Source organism: Salvelinus alpinus, chromosome 8 (genome assembly GCF_045679555.1).
Source record: "Salvelinus alpinus chromosome 8, SLU_Salpinus.1, whole genome shotgun sequence".
Lineage (NCBI taxonomy): Eukaryota > Metazoa > Chordata > Actinopteri > Salmoniformes > Salmonidae > Salvelinus > Salvelinus alpinus.
In genome coordinates, this window is record NC_092093.1 from 28,414,580 (window position 1) to 28,434,806 (window position 20,227).

A 20,227-nucleotide genomic window follows, 5' to 3' on the forward strand; every position below is an offset into this window, starting at 1 on the left:
AGGTAATCCCATCCCACTGAATCAAATGCTTTTTCACTTCTTCTCTATAAATCTGGTCAATTTCCTGTTTTACCTTTTGAATCTCTGGTAATATAAGAGGGTCTTTGTATTGACTATGAGATCGTTCTAAGTTTCTTAATGTTTCCTGTAATTTCAGCAGTTTCTGTGCTTTAATCTTTTTCTTGAGAGATGTGGCTATGATCTTTCCTCTAATAACCACCTTAGCTGCATCCTACAATGTAGCAGGAGACACTTCACCGTTATCATTATTCTCCAGATAGACGTTCAATTCTGTCTTTATTCATTCCTTGAATGCTGGATCATTCAGCATGCTTGTATTAAGTCTCCAAATATCAAATCAAATGTATTTATATAGCTCTTCTTACATCAGCTGATATCTCAAAGTGCTGTACAGAAACCCAGCCTAAAACCCCAAACAGCAAGCAATGCAGGTGTAGAAGCACGGTGGCTAGGAAAAACTCCCTAGAAAGGTCAAAACCTAGGAAGAAACCTAGAGAGTAACCAGGCTATGAGGGGTGGCCAGTCCTCTTCTGGCTGTGCCGGGTGGAGATTATAACAGAACATGGCCAAGATGTTCAAATGTTCATAAATGACCAGCAGGGTCAAATAATAATAATCACAGTGGTTGTCGAGGGTACAACAGATCAGCACCACAGGAGTAAATGTCAGTTGGCTTTTCATAGCCGATCATTGAGAGTATCTCGACCGCTCCTGCTGTCTCTAGAGAGTTGAAAACAGCAGGTCTGGGACAGGTAGCATGTCCGGTGAACAGGTCAGGGTTCCATAGCCGCAGGCAGAACAGTTGAAACTGGAGCAGCAGCACGGCCAGGTGGACTGGGGACAGCATGGAGTCATCATGCCAGGTAGTCCTGAGGCATGGTCCTAGGGCTCAGGTCCTCCGAGAGAGAGAAAGAAAGAAGGAGAGAAAGAGAGAATTCAAGAGAGCGTACTTAAATTCACACAGGACACCGGATAAGACAGGAGAAATACTCCAGATATAACAGACTGACCCTAGCCCCCTGACACATAAACTACTGCAGCATAAATACTGGAGGCTGAGACAGGAGGGGTCAGGAGACACTGTGGCCCCATCCGATGATACCCCGGACAGCGCCAAACAGGCATGATATAACCCCACCTACTTTTCCAGATAACAGCCCCCACACCACTAGATGGATATCTTCAACCACCAACTTACCATCCTGAAACAAGGCTGAGTATAGCCCACAAAGATCCCCGCCACGGCATAACCCAAGGGGGGGCGCTAACCCAGACAGGAAGACCACGTCAGTGACTCAACCCACTCAAGTGACGCACCCCTCCTAGGGACGGCATGGAAGAGCACCAGTAAGCCAGTGACTCAGCCCCTGTAATAGGGTTAGAGGCAGAGAATCCCAGTGGAGAGAGGGGAACCGGCCAGGCAGAGACAGCAAGGGCGGTTCATTGCTCCAGTGCCTTTCCATTCACCTTCACACCTCTGGGCCAGACTACACTCAATCATAGAACCTACTGAAGAGATGAGTCTTTAATAAAGACTTAAAAGTTGAGACTGAGTCTGCGTCTCTCACATGGGTAGGCAGACCATTCCATAAAAATGGAGCTCTATAGGAGAAAGCCCTGCCTCCAGCTGTTTGCTTAGAAATTCTAGGGACAATTAGGAGGCCTGCGTCTTGTGACAGTAGCGTATGTGTAGGTATGTACGGCAGGACCAATTTGGAAAGATCGGTAGGAGCAAGCCCATGTAATGCTTTGTAGGTTAGCAGTAAAACCTTGAAATCAGCCCTTGCCTTAACAGGAAGCCAGTGTAGGGAGGCTAGCACTGGAGTAATATGATAATTTTTGGGGGTTCTAGTCAGGATTCTAGCAGCCGTATTTAGCACTAACTAAAGTTTATTTAGTGCTCTCTCTGGGTAGCCGGAAAGTAGAGCATTGCAGTAGTCTAACCTAGAAGTGATAAAAGCATGGATACATTTTTATGCATCATTTTTGGACAGAACATTTATGATTTTTGCAATGTTACGTAGATGTAAAAAAGCTGTCCTTGAAACAGTCTTGATATGTTCGTCAAAAGAGAGATCAGGGTCCAGAGTAACGCCGAGGTCCTTCACAGTTTTATTTGAGACGATATAGTATTTCTTGGTTTGCTATCAAGGTGTAGAGTAAGGTAAACTCCATTATGATCTGCTAAGTTACTCTTAAGCCTTAAGCTGTGTCTATCTGCATTGTACATGAAAAAGTAGTCTAAACCTAGAGTATTCCGTGTGGCGGGCTGAGTAAAAAGTCTATTCCGTACCTGTCATGTGGATGTCACGCCATACATCAAGCAGTCCTAAATCCTGCAATATCCTATTGATCTTTTTAGCAAGTAGACAAATTTTCCTATTTTGATTTGTGTTGTCAAATTTTGAGTTTAAAATCAGGTTAAAATCTCCTCCACAGATAAGAGTGCCAGAGGTTTCTGTGGCAATTAAATCAAACACCTTCCTGTAGAAGACCATATCATTCCCCGGGGGTGCGTTTACATTAAATAAATAACTTCCTTGTTATCCAGTTTACATTTAACAAGTATAAATCTACCCTCCTTGTCTTTCATTTCTGACATAAATTCAAAATGAACTGAATTTGGGATCAAGATTGCAACTCCCCTTCTTCCCATTTAGTAAGAAAAAAAAAAAAAAAACTATTCCTATATCCCATTTTCTTGAGTTTCTCGTGTTCAGGTGTGGATAAGTGAGTTTCCTGCCAGAATAGTATGTCACCTCTCTCCCGTTTCATCTTTGCTATTACCTTACTTCTCTTGATGGCACTCCCCAATCCGTTTACATTGAGACTGATGACCTTAAATTCCCGATGATGCATCAATATAAATAAAAAAACCTGTGCACCATAACTCCCTGCTTATCATGAGCCTAAAAATGAACAAAAAAACAAGAACAATAATAAAGTAAACCAAAGTGGGAAAATATTTTGGTATTTGGACTCCAATGTCAGAGGACTGTCTCTTGCCTCTGTGGTTTGAGGGGATGAGCCTGTCTGCAGGATGGGCGCCTCGCTCAGATATGAAAATGCGTGACGTTGTCAGTCACAAACAAGACCTGTTGGAACCGAAAATAATAAGGGCGCCTATTTCGTCGCTTATACACATCGGTTAATTACAAGTGAAACTATATCGGTCATGCGTGCATATCATGAATCCTCCCCTTGATATGCACGCATGACCGATATAGTTTCACTTGTAATTAACCGATGTGTATAAGCGACGAAATAGGCGCCCTTATTATTTTCGGTCATGCTTCTGTCACCCCGTTGTCAATGTGTCATTAATCCTTAGCTAATATATATGTTATTAACGTGACACTACTTAATGTGTTCATAAAGAGCACATACTTTTGGCTACTCGCCCTTGCTCAGCATTGGGGGAAAATAGGGGAGTTGTAGTCATAGTTTATAGAAATCAATAAACTTGAGGTTGATCGGTCAGTAGGTTGGGTTCAAAAAGCTGCCCTGAGGCTGAGAGCCCTCCATCCTCCTCCCCTTGCGGGAAGCATGTTTGGAACAGGTGTTTGGTGACAGGGTCAGGGATGCATTTTCTGATTACTGTCGTTGGTTTTTCTGCCAAAACAGTTGGGTCTATGTGGGTATATGGAGGACCCTAGAGAGCCTGTTGGCCCCAGCAGCTAAAGCATGGAGACATATGCCCAAAGTCTGTTCTCACTCCCTGTGTGCCGGAGTCAAACGGCAGCATCACATGCAGACTTTCAAAATAGCAATTAGCTTGAGTATAGATCATCATGAGATGGCCTCAGTTTGGTGAAACTAATGATGAAGTTACATAGGCTTTTTCAAATAATTTCATTAATATATCATCTGGTAGTCTCAAAATGGCGGAACTCTCAATGAATATCCAACTATTTTTGTTTTTTAAGATATTTTCTGAAAATGTCTGTTCCCAGTAGACCTCTTCAATGGAATTTCTGCACTATACCTGCGTTGTTTGACTGAACCGTCATTCGTTGGTTCTTTTTGGCATCCGGGCTGACCCAGTAATACCATGGAGACCAATTAGAATATGCCTAGTGATAGAATTCAGAAACTGTGTTGATGGAAACATGGTCCTAATGATCATGTCAGAGACCCAACCAAAGCAGAGGCCTCTTCTGCTGTTGCTCTTATCGTGGCCAGACGGGGCCCTAACCTGTTTGCCCTCTCCATTGCTGATTCATAGCCTGAAACTTCTCTTTCATAACCAGGCTCCCATCATTTATCACATCTGAGCTGAAGCCTTTAAGAAAAATGTCAGTGCTTTAGTCCTCTACGTTTTCTACTGAAAGGCGTCCAAGAGTCTGAACTCTTAATTCAATAAGAGATAAATTGAAAAAATTTGCAAATGTAAGCCGTATTCGCTGGCCAGAACCTAGGAGTGGGATTTTATTTCCCCTTGCTCTCTGTGCTGTAAATCTTCCCAGAGTTCCATGTTCTTGGCTCCAAACAATTAAGAAACTGTTCATTAGACTGACACAAACCAGAGAGAACCATGAGGGTGGGAAGTGGCTCTCTGTACGCAAGAGTCTTGGACAGGGCCCAAAGTCCCCCTGAGGGCCTGCTGATTTGGTCACCATGCAGAAGGTGGGACTGGGATGGGAAGGCTTTGGGTTCAACTTAATCCATTTATTTTGTTTCAGTCAACAGAGACCTTTGTAAAGTCTGAGCCTATCCATACATTGAGTTAAAAGGCACAGCGACTGCCAAACAAATGATTTAGCTTGCGTTCCATCCCCTCAGAGGAATACTGGTTTTGATAGCAGTAGCCAATATTTTCGTTGAACTGAAGTATTTTATTGAATTGTGGTTTGAAACTGTGTGTTTCATTTCACTACTGTGAGCTGACTGTTTGCTAGAGTTTGATTGATGGACAACCAGAAATGTTTCTATATCAACCAATGGAATTCAAATATTTTTGGATGTGGTTTAGCGATTGATAAAAATCACGTTCAGCAGACAGGTTCCAATAAAAGGCAACATTTTGGGGGAAAATGGTAGCCCGTAAGGGTAACAGTCAGAACATCAAAGGTCTTCTCTCTTTTTTTAGTACTGCGTTAAACTGATGCTGATTTTGTTTTGGATTCCTGCTGGAACGGCAGCTCAGCCTCGCTCAGTAAAGTGGATGACATGACGTTGCCCAGCTCCCGGCTTTGGGGTTATTTTTTTCGTTAAAGAGGGAGCTCTGTTTAAACCACAGTCAAGGCCTTGTGTCAGTGTTTACTAAATGGGATTCTCTGGAGCACTGGCAGCTCTTCAATCCCCATTATATGCTCTGTCTGGACCCTGATTGTGTAGTGTAGTGTAGTGTAGTGGAGGAGCTGCTTGCTTTCTCCCAGCCCTGAGCTCCAGAGATGGCCAGGTTGTTACTGTAAAAAAAGAATGTGTTCTCAATGGGGTACCCTGTTAAATGAAGGCAATATTCATCTCATCCTCCTACTCCTCCAGATATCAGAATTTGGAGTGAACAGTAAAGGGAAATAGTAGTTTAATGGTAACCTGATAGGATGATGCCTTTTGGCCTTGACTTTAGCTTGACTTTATTTCCTCTCTTTCTCTCCTCAGTCCACCCATGTCTACGTACGTGATAACAGGGAAGAACGGCTCATTTCCTCGTAGGTGAGGGTTAACGCTGACGGACTGTTCCCTGTTGGTGCCCTTGACGTGGGCTCCTCTAGGTTATCACACCCCGCCTTTAGGCACTGCATCTGTTCTCATTAGACTATTGTGGAACCATGTAGCCATCTGCAGCGATTCCTACAGCAGGCCAGGCCACCCTCTCTTTTTCTCTGTGGACCTGGCATGCTACCAAGCGTTAGAACGGGAGACTGGCCTTTGTGATTTGTCTGCTTATACCCAGGCCTGAGTTATGCCATCCCTCCTGTACTGTAAACACAGGGATTGGATGGACCCCTGGAGACCAACTGGATCACCTCTTCTTTTATTACTTCACAGTGAATCCACTGGTTGCCATTAGCTTGGAAAAATGTGCTTCATCTCCAGGGTCAATCGCATTCTTATTCTTGGCAGTTGTGGCTTTTTCATTGATCATCCAGTTGAAGACAATGATGGAGTAGGCCTATGTGTTCAAATCATTTTAGTTCAACTTTGTTTTTAGAGCTCACTTCTGAAAGTAATATTTTCCTATTTTACTCTGTCATTTTTGTTAATATAGAGCAGGTAATTTTGTTTGACAAGAAACTTCTCAAAGGTCACTGGTCACCATCGCTGGTTAATCAATTCAAAACCCTTCTGGTTCATTACATCTGTTGTTTTGAGTGTGGAAATATGAACTTCCTGTTATTTTTTGAGAGAAAAAATTGAAGAATATTCTAAAAGGTCTATCCCCATTTTTATTATGGTGGCTTCCAACAATGGGTGTTATTTTCGTAACCATGCTTTGAATTTCATCCCCCAGGGCCGCCTCTTTCCCTCCCTCTCTCCGTCCAGAAACAGAACCAGCTTTGTTTTTGTAATGATCACTTAAATGACACTTCCAAAGCTCAAGGTCAGAGCGACTTCCCCTTTCGGTTTGATTTAAGTGGCACCTAGCCACGCTACTGTAGCTAATCAAAAGGATTTATGGAGTGCATCACTTTGGCCTGGAATAAGGGGTGTTTGTTGACACCCTCCTCCAGGTGTTTTGGACGTTTTTTATTCACTATTATTGTAGCTGATGGAAGGCAGCTGGGGAAACCTTCCACTTGTTTGGTTTTAAAGGGGTTGGAAGAACGTGCAAACCTCTCCTCCCGCTTATCCGGAAAGTCTGTGTGTAAGCTTCCATAATTACATTGATCTTGAGAGGGTTTTACGACCTGCTGACGCAGTCTATCACATTTCAACATGGCTCTTGTTAACGGCCCCGGTGTTTTGCATATTCCAAGTTCACGTACAACCACGTGTGCTTCTCGGGTTTCCTGGTAATTGGGATTTTTCACATGTTCCTGAAGTAGAGGGCCAGAAGGAGGGAGTATGGGACAGACAGGCAGACGAGGGGTGCGTTTTTGGGCCTCAGAGCGTTGCCAAATGGTTCCTCTCCTTGATTGAGTCAGAGAGACTGTCAGGCCAGAGGCGTGGACTACGAAAACCAGATGTTGACTTCGCCTCTACATTTCCATAACCCTAAAAACAGATTGCAGTATAGTCCTAGTATTAGAAGCCTCGATAAAATGCTGTTTCGCAGCATTGTGTAGGGTGCTTTTGTGTTTTGTTTTCTCTTTAAATGCAGGATGCCAGGAAGTCATTATTAGGCCCCCTTATCCAAGGAAATATATCGTGCCCCTGAGTTTCCACCCAATCTCATCTTTTGGTCTGGTTTGAGTGAACACAACAGCCTGGGACAAAACCCTCCAAGCGCCCTAAATCTATCTTTGGCACTTATTTGGAATTTATGTGTGATTACTTACCATTAAGTGCCTAATAAGTGCCTTAGAAGGGTAACGGGAGGAGGATTTATGTCACAATAGAATGGGCGACAGGGGTACGATGTCTTAGGCCAACTTAAGATGGACGACCACAGTAAATGAAAGTGAGCAGTGAAGGATGGGTTGGATTGAGAACCTTTAGTCAAACACTGCCTCTGGCTGAGCTTCGCAGCCCCCTGAGTCCCTAGAGGCAGCAGGTCATTGTTGTGTTCAAATATCCTGACCTTTAGTAATGAGAAGGCAGGTTAGAGGACGACCTGGAAGCGCTTTGTCTGCATCTCCTGGGAACACAAACACCATCAGTATGCACAGGAACAGCTGCAGGGCGCTCCATGTCAATGAACACGTTGTGACACCTATTTGTAATTTCACTGCAAAGATATTTGGGAACCCTTTTATGGGAGCCTTGCTGTGTGAGAAAAACAGATAGCTAAGTGTATGTGTTGTGGGAGCGGATAACTGGTAAATCAGTCACTCAAATTTTTGATATTAAACTTGAATCGAACAGTACACATAACCTAGGCCATGACCTAACATTGGCTTCCTAATAGTACATGTGTCATGGTTTGTTGATTGTTCTGGATGTGGTGGAAAAATTAACGCTGGGGCGGTTAAGCTGATAAGTCGTTTGCTTTTTGATGAGAGCTCCGGGTTTGGCAGAGATGTAGATTTGTGTGCCTTTCCTTCAACATTCCTGTTAAAATGATGATATGTCACCTGATAATGATATAGGCTAGTAGGCATTGTGAGACAAGAATGGTTCCCAGACCCAATATTTGCTTGTCTGGTAACTCTATTCATGTCTTTATCTTTACAGATAATCCATAGGCAACTTTGCTGATAGCTGTTCCGCCCACTAAAGAATGAAGGTGTGTGTGTGTGTGTGTGTGTGTGTGTGTGTGTGTGTGTGTGTGTGTGTGTGTGTGTGTGTGTGTGTGTGTGTGTGTGTGTGTGTGTGTGTGTGTGTGTGTGTGTGTGTGTGTGTGTGTGTGTGTGTGTGTGTGTGTGTGTGTGTGTTGGTCTCGAGGTATTTCAGTAGTTCACAGATTCAATACTGGGGATTTAGTTTTAGGGCTGATTTTACTCCAAAGGGTGTCTGCTACTCCCCCTTTTCATCCAGCCATTATTTGATTTGTTTAGAGGATTACTCAGCCTGCTTTGGTGTTGCCTCTCCCCACTGTGCTTTCATCACTGCAGATTTCCCATGTTGATATCCCCATGTCATCCGATCCTATTTCTTCCTGTCCTAAAACCTAGTCCCATACGGTGTACAGTGTGAGTTTCAGAAGCAATTTACATATCTAGCGTGAAATTGAACAGCTGAAATAAGGCGCAGCGCAGAGATGTTTCTTGGCAGCTCTCCAGGAAGGGCAGCGGTTGCTAATCTGCTTTCTGGGCTTTGCTTTTCCCCCTGTCCTTGGTTGTTAAGCACTTTAGGAAAATGCATCTTAAGTGCTCTTTCTGTTATGCTGATGAAGGAGGACCCAAAAGCGACGAAATAGAAACAGAGTCTTTATTCCAGTCATAGACAAAAACGATACTCCTGATATATCTAAGGTAAAAACAAAACAGGAAAACTGAAATCCTCTCGTCAGTAGAGATGAACGACTGGAGACGCGACCCCTAGACACCTGCTCACACGCAGCATCTGATGAAGGCAAAAACACGATAGGGCGGAACAAGGACACAGAAACAGCAAACGTCAAACAAGAATCCGACAACGACAGGAGCGGAAAACAGAGGGAGAAATAGGGACTCTAATCAGAGGGCAAAATAGGGGACAGGTGTGAAAGAGCAAATGAGGTCGTAGGGAGAATGAGAAACAGCTGGGAGCAGGAACGGAACGATAGAGAGAGAGAGAGCGGGAGAGGGAGAGAGGGAGGAGGAGAGAGAGAGAGAAAGAGAAAGAACCTAATAAGACCAGCAGAGGGAAGCACAGGGACAAGACATGATAATCAATGACAAAACATGACAGTACCCCCCCACTCACCAAGCGCCTCCTGGCGCACTCGAGGAGGAACCCTGGCGGCGACGAAGGAAATCATCAATCAACGAACGGTCCAGCACGTCCCGAGAAGGAACCCAACTCCTCTCCTCAGGACCGTAACCCTCCCAATCCACTAAGTACTGGTGACCACGTCCCTGAGAACGCATGTCCATGATCCTCCGTTCCTTGTAAATAGGAGCGCCCTCGACAAGGACGGGAGGGGGGGAGGGAAGACGAACGGGGGCGCGAAGAAAAGGCTTGACACAAGAGACATGGAAGACAGGGTGGACGCGACGAAGATGTCGCGGAAGAAGCAGTCGCACAGCGACAGGATTAACGACCTGAGAGACACGAAACGGACCAATGAACCGCGGAGTCAACTTGCGAGAAGCTGTCGTAAGGGAAAGGTTACGAGTGGAAAGCCACACTCTCTGACCGCGACAATACCTAAGACTCTTAATCCTACGTTTATTGGCGGCTCTCACAGTCCTCCCCGCAGACGAAGACAGACCGGTACTAAAGTCTAAGGCGATCTGAGACCATGGTCGAGAAGGAATGGGAAGCGGTCTAAGACGACCGGCAGGAGGAGAGTTACCTGACTTAGTCTGCGCGCAGTCCGAACAAGCAGCCACGAAACGGCGCGTGTCCCGCTCCTGAGTAGGCCACCAAAACCGCTGGCGAATAGAAGCAAGCGTACCCCGAACACCGGGGTGACCAGCTAACTTGGCAGAATGAGCCCACTGAAGAACAGCCAGACGAATAGAGACAGGAACGAACAGAAGGTTACTAGGACAAGCGCGCGGCGACGCAGTGTGAGTGAGTGCTTGCTTTACCTGTCTCTCAATTTCACAGACAGTCAACCCGACAACACGCCCTTCAGGGAGAATCCCCTCGGGTTCCGATGACGACAATCGATGAGAAAAGTAAGCGCAAGGATGGACCTTATCGTCAGACTGGAAGCGCTGGGACAGAATGGCTCCCACGCCCACCTCTGAAGCGTCAACCTCGACAATGAATTGTTTAGTGACGTCAGGAGTAACAAGGATAGGGGCGGATGTAAAACGCTTCTTGAGGAGATCAAAAGCTCCCTGGGCGGTACCAGACCACTTAAAACAAGACTTGACAGAAGTCAGAGCTGTGAGAGGGGCAGCCACTTGACCGAAATTACGAATGAAACGCCGATAGAAATTAGCGAAACCGAGAAAACGCTGTAACTCGACACGTGACTTAGGAACAGGCCAATCGCTGACATCCTGGACCTTAGCGGAATCCATCTGAATGCCTTCAGCAGACAGATAATCATCGAGAGCCTTACGTTCGGGAGCCGACAGAGAGAATAATCTACCCCGAGGAGAAGTGGTCCCCGGATGGAGATCAATACAACAATCATACGACCGGTGAGGAGGAAGAGAGTTGGCTCTGGACCGACTGAAGACCGTGCGTAGATCATGATGTTCCTCCGGCACTCCTGTCACATCACCAGGCTCCTCCTGAGTAGAGGGGACAGAAGAAACAGGAGGAATAGCAGACATTAAACACTTCACATGACAAGAAACGTTCCAGGATAGGATAGAATTACTAGACCAATTAATAGAAGGATTATGACATACTAGCCAGGGATGACCCAAAACAACAGGTGTAACAGGTGAACAAAAAATCAAAAAAGAAATGGTCTCACTGTGGTTACCAGATACTGTGAGGGTTAAAGGTAGTGTCTCATATCTGATACTGGGGAGAGAACTACCATCTAAGGCGAACATGGGTGTGATCCTCCCTAACTCTCTGAGAGGAATGTCATGTTTCCGAGCCCATGCTTCGTCCATAAAACAACCCTCAGCCCCAGAGTCTATCAAGGCACTGCAGGAAGCAGCCGACCCGGTCCAGCGTAGATGGACCGACAAGGTAGTACAGGATCTTGATGGAGAGACCTGAGTAGTAGCGCTCACCAGTAGCCCTCCACTTACTGATGATCTCTGACCTTTAACTGGACATGACATGACAAAATGTCCAGCAGAACCGCAATAGAAGCAAAGGCGGTTGGTGATTCTCCGTTCCCTCTCCTTAGTCGAGATGTGAACACCTCCCAGCTGCATGGGCTCAGTCTCTGAGCCGATGGAAGGAGATGGTCGAGATGCGGAGAAGGGAAGCCCCGCTAACGCGAGCTCTCTTCCCCGAGCTCGGTGACGAAGATCTACCCGTCGTTCTATGCGGATGGCGAGTGCAATCAACGAGTCCACGCTGGAAGGAACCTCCCGGGAGAGAATCTCATCCTTAACCTCAGCGTGGAGTCCCTCCAGAAAACGAGCGAGCAACGCCGGCTCGTTCCAGTCACTGGATGCAGCAAGAGTACGAAACTCTATAGAGTAATCCGTTATGGATCGATCACCTTGACATAGGGAAGCCAGACCCCTGGAAGCCTCCTTCCCAAAAACTGAACGATCAAAGACCCGTATCATCTCCTCCTTAAAGTTCTGATAAACGTTAGAACACTCAGCCCTTGCCTCCCAGATAGCTGTGCCCCACTCCCGAGCCCGACCAGTAAGGAGTGATATGACGTAAGCGATCCGAGCTCTCTCACTAGAGTACGTGTTGGGCTGGAGAGAGAACACAATATCACACTGGGTGAGAAAAGAGCGACACTCAGTGGGCTGCCCAGAGTAACATGGTGGGTTATTAACCCTAGGTTCCGGAGACTCGGAAGACCAGGAAGTAGCTGGTGGCACAAGACGAAGACTCTGAAACTGTCCAGAGAGATCAGAGACCTGAGCGGCCAGGGTCTCAACGGCATGACGAGCAGCAAACAATTCCTGCTCGTGTCTGCCGAGCATTGCTCCCTGGAACCCGACGGCAGTGTTGAGAGAATCCATAGTCGCTGGGTCCATCTTGGTCGGATTCTTCTGTTATGCTGATGAAGGAGGACCCAAAAGCGACGAAATAGAAACAGAGTCTTTATTCCAGTCATAGACAAAAACGATACTCCTGATATATCTAAGGTAAAAACAAAACAGGAAAACTGAAATCCTCTCGTCAGTAGAGATGAACGACTGGAGACGCGACCCCTAGACACCTGCTCACACGCAGCATCTGATGAAGGCAAAAACACGATAGGGCGGAACAAGGACACAGAAACAGCAAACGTCAAACAAGAATCCGACAACGACAGGAGCGGAAAACAGAGGGAGAAATAGGGACTCTAATCAGAGGGCAAAATAGGGGACAGGTGTGAAAGAGCAAATGAGGTCGTAGGGAGAATGAGAAACAGCTGGGAGCAGGAACGGAACGATAGAGAGAGAGAGAGCGGGAGAGGGAGAGAGGGAGGAGGAGAGAGAGAGAGAAAGAGAAAGAACCTAATAAGACCAGCAGAGGGAAGCACAGGGACAAGACATGATAATCAATGACAAAACATGACACTTTCATGTGTTTTTGTTAAACTTATTGAGTTTAGCTTGCATGTAAATTCGCAGCATAGCATGCTCAGAGCAAAAGTCAGCGAATGGAGGGGAGGAAGAGAAGTGCTAGAGTCATTCTTGGCATAGATCCTGGGAGATGTTCTCTCAAGGCTGCCTGCCTGGGTTTTTGCTCAGTATAGTTGATCCTATAGCAGAGGTTGCTTTGGCTTTTGGAGTTTTCTTGAAAGAAAAAACATTTGAACTTTGATCCAATACAATTGAGAGAGACGTCCACGTTGAATAGAATAAGACAGTAAGCCCGCAGGAATCCAAATGTCTATGACTCATTACTCACATGTAAAACAAAAATGGGAAAATGATCTTTGAAAGCAAAAAGGGGATTACTTTTTCCTCAATGGTAGTCCGTCTTTTCCACAAAAGCTTTCAGGAGTTGATATAGGCATAGGCCTACCTTAACTCAGTGGTGGAGGAGACCAAATACTGCGGCGTCTTCAAACTAAAAACAAGGAGAGTTTTTGGAATCTATTCAGGCCATTGGAAACTCCAATGTAAGCAACGCTTATGATTTAGAAGTGAACAGTTTTCTCATGTCATTTTTTTAGAACCACCACCACCTTCATTCTCCTTCAGCAGACTGGGTGATTTGTTATTTTTCTATATTCTTCTGTCCTCCTGGGGTTTTGTTGCCAAGGCAATGGTTGACAAATGCCGCTCTGGGATTTGTGCGGGTATGTATCGGCGGAATGCCTGTGTTAAACATGACCAGAGGATCCTTTCAGACCCCGAGGCGCGGGAGTAAGGGAGACACACTGGTGTCTGAGGATGCCCTTCACTCAAAGGAAATGAGCCTGTGATAAACAGTCATTGCCCGAATTCCTCCCCTTGTGTTGTCATCGCAAAAGTAAATACTTTGGGTGATGGTTTTGTTGTCTAAATCAACAGGCTTTCTTAAGAGGATCAGTGCCCCGAATTGAGCTTAAATGTAAAGAACACTTGTTTTTTCCGAACGTCCATTTACATCAAACTAAAATGTGTCTTCTCAGAAGAGGATTCGAACACAGGACTCAGTGATTCCATGGTTTTGAACTTGCCCAGTGAATTGGAGTGACTCCTTTGGAAATGAGTTTTGACTGTGACTCAAGCCAAGCCTCATTGAAGTAATTGGCTTGCACCATGCTGGGACTGTGCCGTTCAGTGACCAGGCAGGGGGAGATGGAAATAATTTGTGAGCAGGATGTATGTGAATTAATTGGGCCTGTGTTTAGGACTTCATCTAAATTAGTATGGAAGTGTTTTACCCTCAAAGATCTTAGACACATTTTTGTACCAAAACAGCAGAGACCAACTTAGTTTTGCCGCACGAAACAACTGATGTTATACTGGAATTGTAAAGAAAATGTAGCCGACATAGAGCATTGTCTCTCTTACTACCCTTCACAAATTGTTCAGCAAACTAGTGCATTTGTTGGTACCTTGGCTTGTCTTTTTGTGATCTAATAAATAAAGCCAGATGTTTTTCTTGTCAAATGCTAATGATGTTCCGTTCCCCTCCTAATACAGACCACATGGTCTATGTTGTAAATAGTAACATGCATAGAACATGCAGGCTACATATCTGGGAGACAGAAAAAAGCATGGAATGTAGAAGTGGTTTCCATAAAAAGTCAGGTTGAACAACTTAAAGATGCACTATGCAGAAATCGCTCCACCATTTCCTAGTTGCTAAAATTAGAATTGTTCGCCTAATTTTAGTTTGTGACAAAACAAGCAAGTATAGTGTAGAGCAGGTATTCCCTGGGGGTACGCACAATCCCGTCGGGGGTACACCAAATATAAATGTGATACACATTTGTTTTACTTTTTTTTTTTCAAACAGTCCATTTATGTTTTCCAACGGGGCTATACATTTGGGTGAGTTTTTTCTCTCACCTGAGTAGCCTCGTTTCACTGCCAAAAATAAAACTTAACCATGTTCAGCGAAATAACAACACAATGTCAAATACAGGTAGCCTAGTCAAATAATTAACATCCAATCACATTAACCGTTAATCTCTTGCGGGAATTCCACTAACGGTCCGTAGGTAGCCAAACGTAGCTGCTGATCATGTTGGTATCTGTACTGATGGCGCAAAAGCCATGACAGGGAGACATAGTGGAGTGGTAACGCACGTGCAAGCAGTTGCTCCCGATGCCACTTGGGTACACTGCAGCATCCACCGAGAGGTTCTTGCTGCCAAGGGAATGCCTGACAGCTTGAAATACGTTTTGGACACTACAGTGAAAATGGTTAGCTTTGTTAAAGCAAGGCCCCTGAACTCTCTTGTATTTTCTGCACTATGCAATGATATGGGCAGCGACCATGTAACGCTTTTACAACATACAGAAGTGCGCTGGTTATCAAGGGGCAAAGTATGACCCTTTTTTTTGTATTGAGAGACGAGACGGGTGTTTTGCGGGTACTATTTAATGAAGCTGCCAGTTGAGGACTTGTGAGGTGTCTGTTTCTCAAACTAGACTCTCTAATGTACTTGTCCTCTTGCTCAGTTGTGCACCAGGGCCTCACACTCCTCTTTCTATTCTGTTTAGAGACCGTTTGCACTGTTCTGTGAAGGGAGTAGTACACCGCGTTGTACGAGATCTTCAGTTTCTTGGCATTTTCTTGCATGGACTAGCCTTCATTTCTCAGAACAAGAATAGACTATATCAGAGAAAGGTATTTGTTTCTGGCCATTTTGAGCCTGTAATCGAACCCACAAATGCTGATGCTCCAGATACTCAACTAGTCTAAAGAAGGACAGTTGTATTGCTTCTTTAATCAGCACAATGGTTTTCAGCTGTGCTAACATAATTGCAAAAGGGTTTTCTAATCATCAATTAGCCTTTTAAAATGCTAAACTTGGATTAGCTAACACAATGTGCCATTGGAACACAGGAGTGATGGTTGCTGATAATAGGCCTATGTAGATATTCCATCAAAAATCAGCTGTTTCCAGCTACAGTAGTCATTTACAACGTTAACAATGTCTACACTGTATTTCTGATCAATTTGATGTTATTTTAATGGACAAAAAATGTGCTTTTCTTTCAATAACAAGGACATTTCTAAGTGACCCCAAACTTTTGAACAGTAGTGTAGGTGAGAGTGGATTCTCGGCCCTCACTAGCATGAACACTAAATAAAGGCACAAACTGTGTGTGGAAAGTTATTTAATACTGAGACTCTCTCCAATACAACCCAACAATGCAGAGTTCTGTGCATCCTTTCAAGCACACCCTTCTCATTAACCTGTGGTGAGTTTTTCACAATTTTAGATGAAAAAATAAGGTTTTATATGTAAGATGGTTAAATAAAGAGCAAAATTATTGATTATTATTATTATTTGTGCCCTAGTCCTATAAGAGCTCTTTGTCACTTCCCACGAGCCGGGTTGTGACAAAAACTCTCACTCATTCTTATGTTTAATAAATGTATCGTATAGTGTGTGTGTGGCAGGCTTACAATGATGGCAAAAACAACATTTGAGAGTGCGCTGACCCTGGTGCTAGAGAGGGGTATGCAGCTGGAGGTTGAATGTTTGAAGGGATACGGGACTATGAAAAGTTTGGGAACCACTGGTGTAGATAATCATTGTACCATCTAAACCACTGTAAAAGACGCAAAACCGGAACTTAAGAATGGGAGCATAGAAATAGCGCACATAGACTTGTTTTAAATGAGAATGACAGATCTATAACACACTTTTCTATGTGAATTTGGTCAGGTTGCCCCAAAAAGTTACATATTGCAGCTTTAATTGATGTAGAATTGTGGTGAATGTAGACCTAGGCCTATGTCAGAAGTTCAGGTTTTGAACTGATAGGTCTACTGTGTGAATTTAAGTTGTTTAGAAAATAAATTAAGTCATTAAGATCTTGAATTTATATTGAAGGAATGTCAAACAATTTGAGGATCTTGAAGACTGCACATTTTTGCCCATTATGTTAATGTACCTGTGACCTAAAGTTTTTACACCAATTTACCCCCAAAAACGAATCTGTCCACATTTCCCTTCTTCAATGGCTACAGTTCTCTTGATCTTCTTGTGGCTATCTCAGCACACCTTGGTAATTGGTGATGTGGACCACATGTTGGCTTTCAATAGCGCTCTGTTCAGTCAGTGGCACCAGGACCTCTGGCACCAGGACCTCTCTTTCCCAGGCACATAGTTGTTGGCATCATCGTTAATGGAGGGAGAGGGAGGAATAGCTTCCTCTCCTCCCCCTTCCTCCCTCCAAACCCCTCTTGGTAGAGCATTGGTTGGATGGAAAGCTGGCCAGTGGGCAGGCTGTTTTGAAAGAGGCTCCACAGCCCTGCTGCTGCCAGTGTCTGTAATCTTCACGTGACCTCCGTGACCTTATTAACGGGGCGAGAGTGGCAGAGCTGCTGTTACCCCTCCTCTTGGGGGTCAAGGTGGTTGAGGTGGGGAGCAGCTATTAGCTTGAGAGCGTCCTGAGGAGAGGCTCTTTTGAAACGCCAAGGAAACATGTCACGTTCTCCTTTCCCTTTCTCCTCCAATTAAAGTGATTTTCCTCACTGGTGGTTTTTCAGGCCTGCGAGTTGGGAGTTGTTTTGAATCAGTATTTTTTGGGATGTTTTGTTGGGACTTTTCTTTTTCTGTTGAGTAGGTAGGCTATGTGAGGTCAATTTAAAACATTTCTATCACAATTCTTTGGAATTGTCGAGGTAGGATGTTTTTGTTGGTTGGAAAGATATTTTATATGGGACTGATGAAGTTCCAGCATGCTTACTGGTTGTTCTTCTTTATAAAGTCTGCTGCATACACTGGCTCAGCTCAGTGTTGGCTTTGTTTGGGGAGCCATAAAACATGCTGTGCCATCAAGTTCAAAAAGGAAGAAGTGCAGTATATCACCATTGAGAGCCAGTTACTCCATCATGATGAGATTGCCAGAGTGAAACTTCCATTAAGTTTTGCTTAGAGACCCTCACATTTCCCAACGGAAGAAAAAACTGTTCTGTGGTGGTTAATTTGGTCTTTTTGTCTCTCTTACAGCTTACCCATTGTGACGCTCTTTCCAATCTGAATTCATGAACAACATCACTAGGTTGGACAATATCACTTCCCTGGTAAGGCATTTTACTACATCTTTCTCTTTCCTCTTATACATGAAGCAAAACAATTTACTTTGCAACACTATGCATGTTTGACTGATAAACAGATATAGGTCTAAATCCTCGGAACCAAGTACATACCCAGTACTTTTTTCTTTAAATTTTTGTTACTTTTAAAAGTGACTAATCCATTAGTTAAAATATACAAACTTGTGTTAACTAATAGTTACCAGTACTTTGTCTTCAAAGAGCTGTTGGATAATAATGATTCCAACTTTAATGTAATCAGACACTGAGTATGTTTTTCACAGTGAATACACTCTGCTTTCCATTGTACCCTCTCCCCCTTTCCCATTCCTCTCTGTCTGGCATGCCCAGACAAGATGTCAGTAAAAGTCAAACAAAGTTTTTTTTTCTGCTCTTGCTACAACTGGGTCAGTGAGAAGCACAAGGTGAACATGTTTACCTGCAGCTCATGCAGGCAGCCCTGCTGAACCACTGAACCACCTCCAGAGCCATGTCAAAAAGCCGACAACTGTTACATTTTGCGAGGGGTTTCCCAAGTTCATGTTGAAGACCAGACTGACTACTTTCCTTCTCTTTGACTGTCGCTTTGATTCATAAAAGTCTATCAGACAAGTAAACAGGTGTGTCTGTATGTTTTTGTGTGCGTGCCAGTGTCTGTGTGTTGCGGTCCAATATCTGTGCGTGTATGAAAGGTGGAGAGGAGCAGAATGGAACAGCTGGGTCTGCTATGTTGGCTTGTTTTGTAATGTCAGAGTCTGGTGTTGATTCAGAGCAAAGCTGCATGCTCTACACCTTTCCTGCACAGCTGCAATGATTCTGCTCTTAATAAGGCCCACTTATGTACCCAAGACAAAGCTGGAGGGGACGGGATGGGGGTTAAGGGGTACGTAGGTGGGGGTTGCAGTGCGAGGGATGGCTGCTGCCTGCGAGGGAACCTAGCAGCTGTGTTGACCGTCTCGTCTGACTGCGAAGAAAGGCACTGATTATAAAGTGCAACATTCTGGCAAGGCCGCAGTCTCAGCGAGGAGCAGCTTTGATCATTTAGCATTGTAAACTGCTCCATCATCTAAGGCCTCAGGTAATACCCTGGTTTATTAGCTTATGAAGGGGTTGAAATCTTTATCTACAGTACTGGGCCCTCAAGCACTTTGATGCCAGCGCTGAAGAATCTTTTTGATAACGAGCTCAGTGTTTTCCTTATATTCAATTAGCACCGGCGGGCCGCCACTGCTAAATCGCTGCCGCCTCTCCAAAAAATTAGTTTTTTTCTATGTATTTTTTATAATAATTTCTGGGATGGTAAAACTTTTCAGTGTAAACTTAAATGACTAAAACCAGATGTAAACTATGTAAAAAGTTAAGGGAGCCTATATATATTTTAAATAAGATAATCTTTGAGAACTAACAATCACCAAAATAGAAACTAGAGAGTCAAGGAGAATCTGTAAATTCCCAAAATGTCATGATTTTGTTATAGTGTTTGATTCACTCAGATAGCATAAGAATATGGCATAATCCGTTGCAAAATGTGTAGAATTGCAGGAAATTTGCTTTTAAACAGTGAACTCCAAGGGGAAACACTGGAACTTTTGAGCAGTTTGTTTGTGCCCATTTGTGGCAGCTTGGAAGGAAGATATACTAGGCTACTTAAAGTTTTTATTATCTGTCGATTTTGATACACATTCCTCAATGCGCTTGTTGATGAATGTATTGAGAAAGTATGAGATAGTTGCCAATTGTTAGTCGGCAAGATGACTTTGAGTAAATTGAGTCATGTGTGACCTTCATGAAGGGCCTTGGATGTTTCAGACAAATGGAGCCCTGAGGTAAACTGATAGTCTAGATACCAGATGGCCCACTACATGCTGCCAGAGCTGCTCCTCTCTGCTTTGACATGTTCAAACCCACAAAGCATACAACCTCTCTACCCGCTTCATGAATGATTCAACCCTAGCAGGAGATGTTTCACCTAATGCTCAGTCACTGCTTATTTCTGGCAGTGATCCCATCTGTGTTGGACACCTCAACGCTGACTCCAGCATAGGCGGTGTAGTGAGTATATTTGTTCAGTAACGGATGCCCGAACTCTGAAACTCCCGGTCGGTCACTCTGATTGGAGTTTTCTTTTCCCTTATTGGGTTCCTTGCTGTCCGAGAGGTTTCATCAAAGGGCAGATGTAGGCTATTCATAGCTAGGGCAGCACTCTTCC

The 20,227-nt window shown here is 44.3% G+C and overlaps 1 protein-coding gene across 1 annotated transcript in view; it reads left to right on the plus strand.

The window, feature by feature from the left end:
• Window positions 1-20,227, plus strand: part of LOC139582866 (protein dispatched homolog 1-like) — a 74,621-nt gene that overhangs the window by 11,481 nt on the left and 42,913 nt on the right. The window contains exon 3 of the mRNA XM_071413276.1: window positions 17,933-18,006. The gene's annotated coding sequence lies outside the window, so the exon portion shown is untranslated. The remainder of the gene's footprint in view (window positions 1-17,932; window positions 18,007-20,227) is intronic.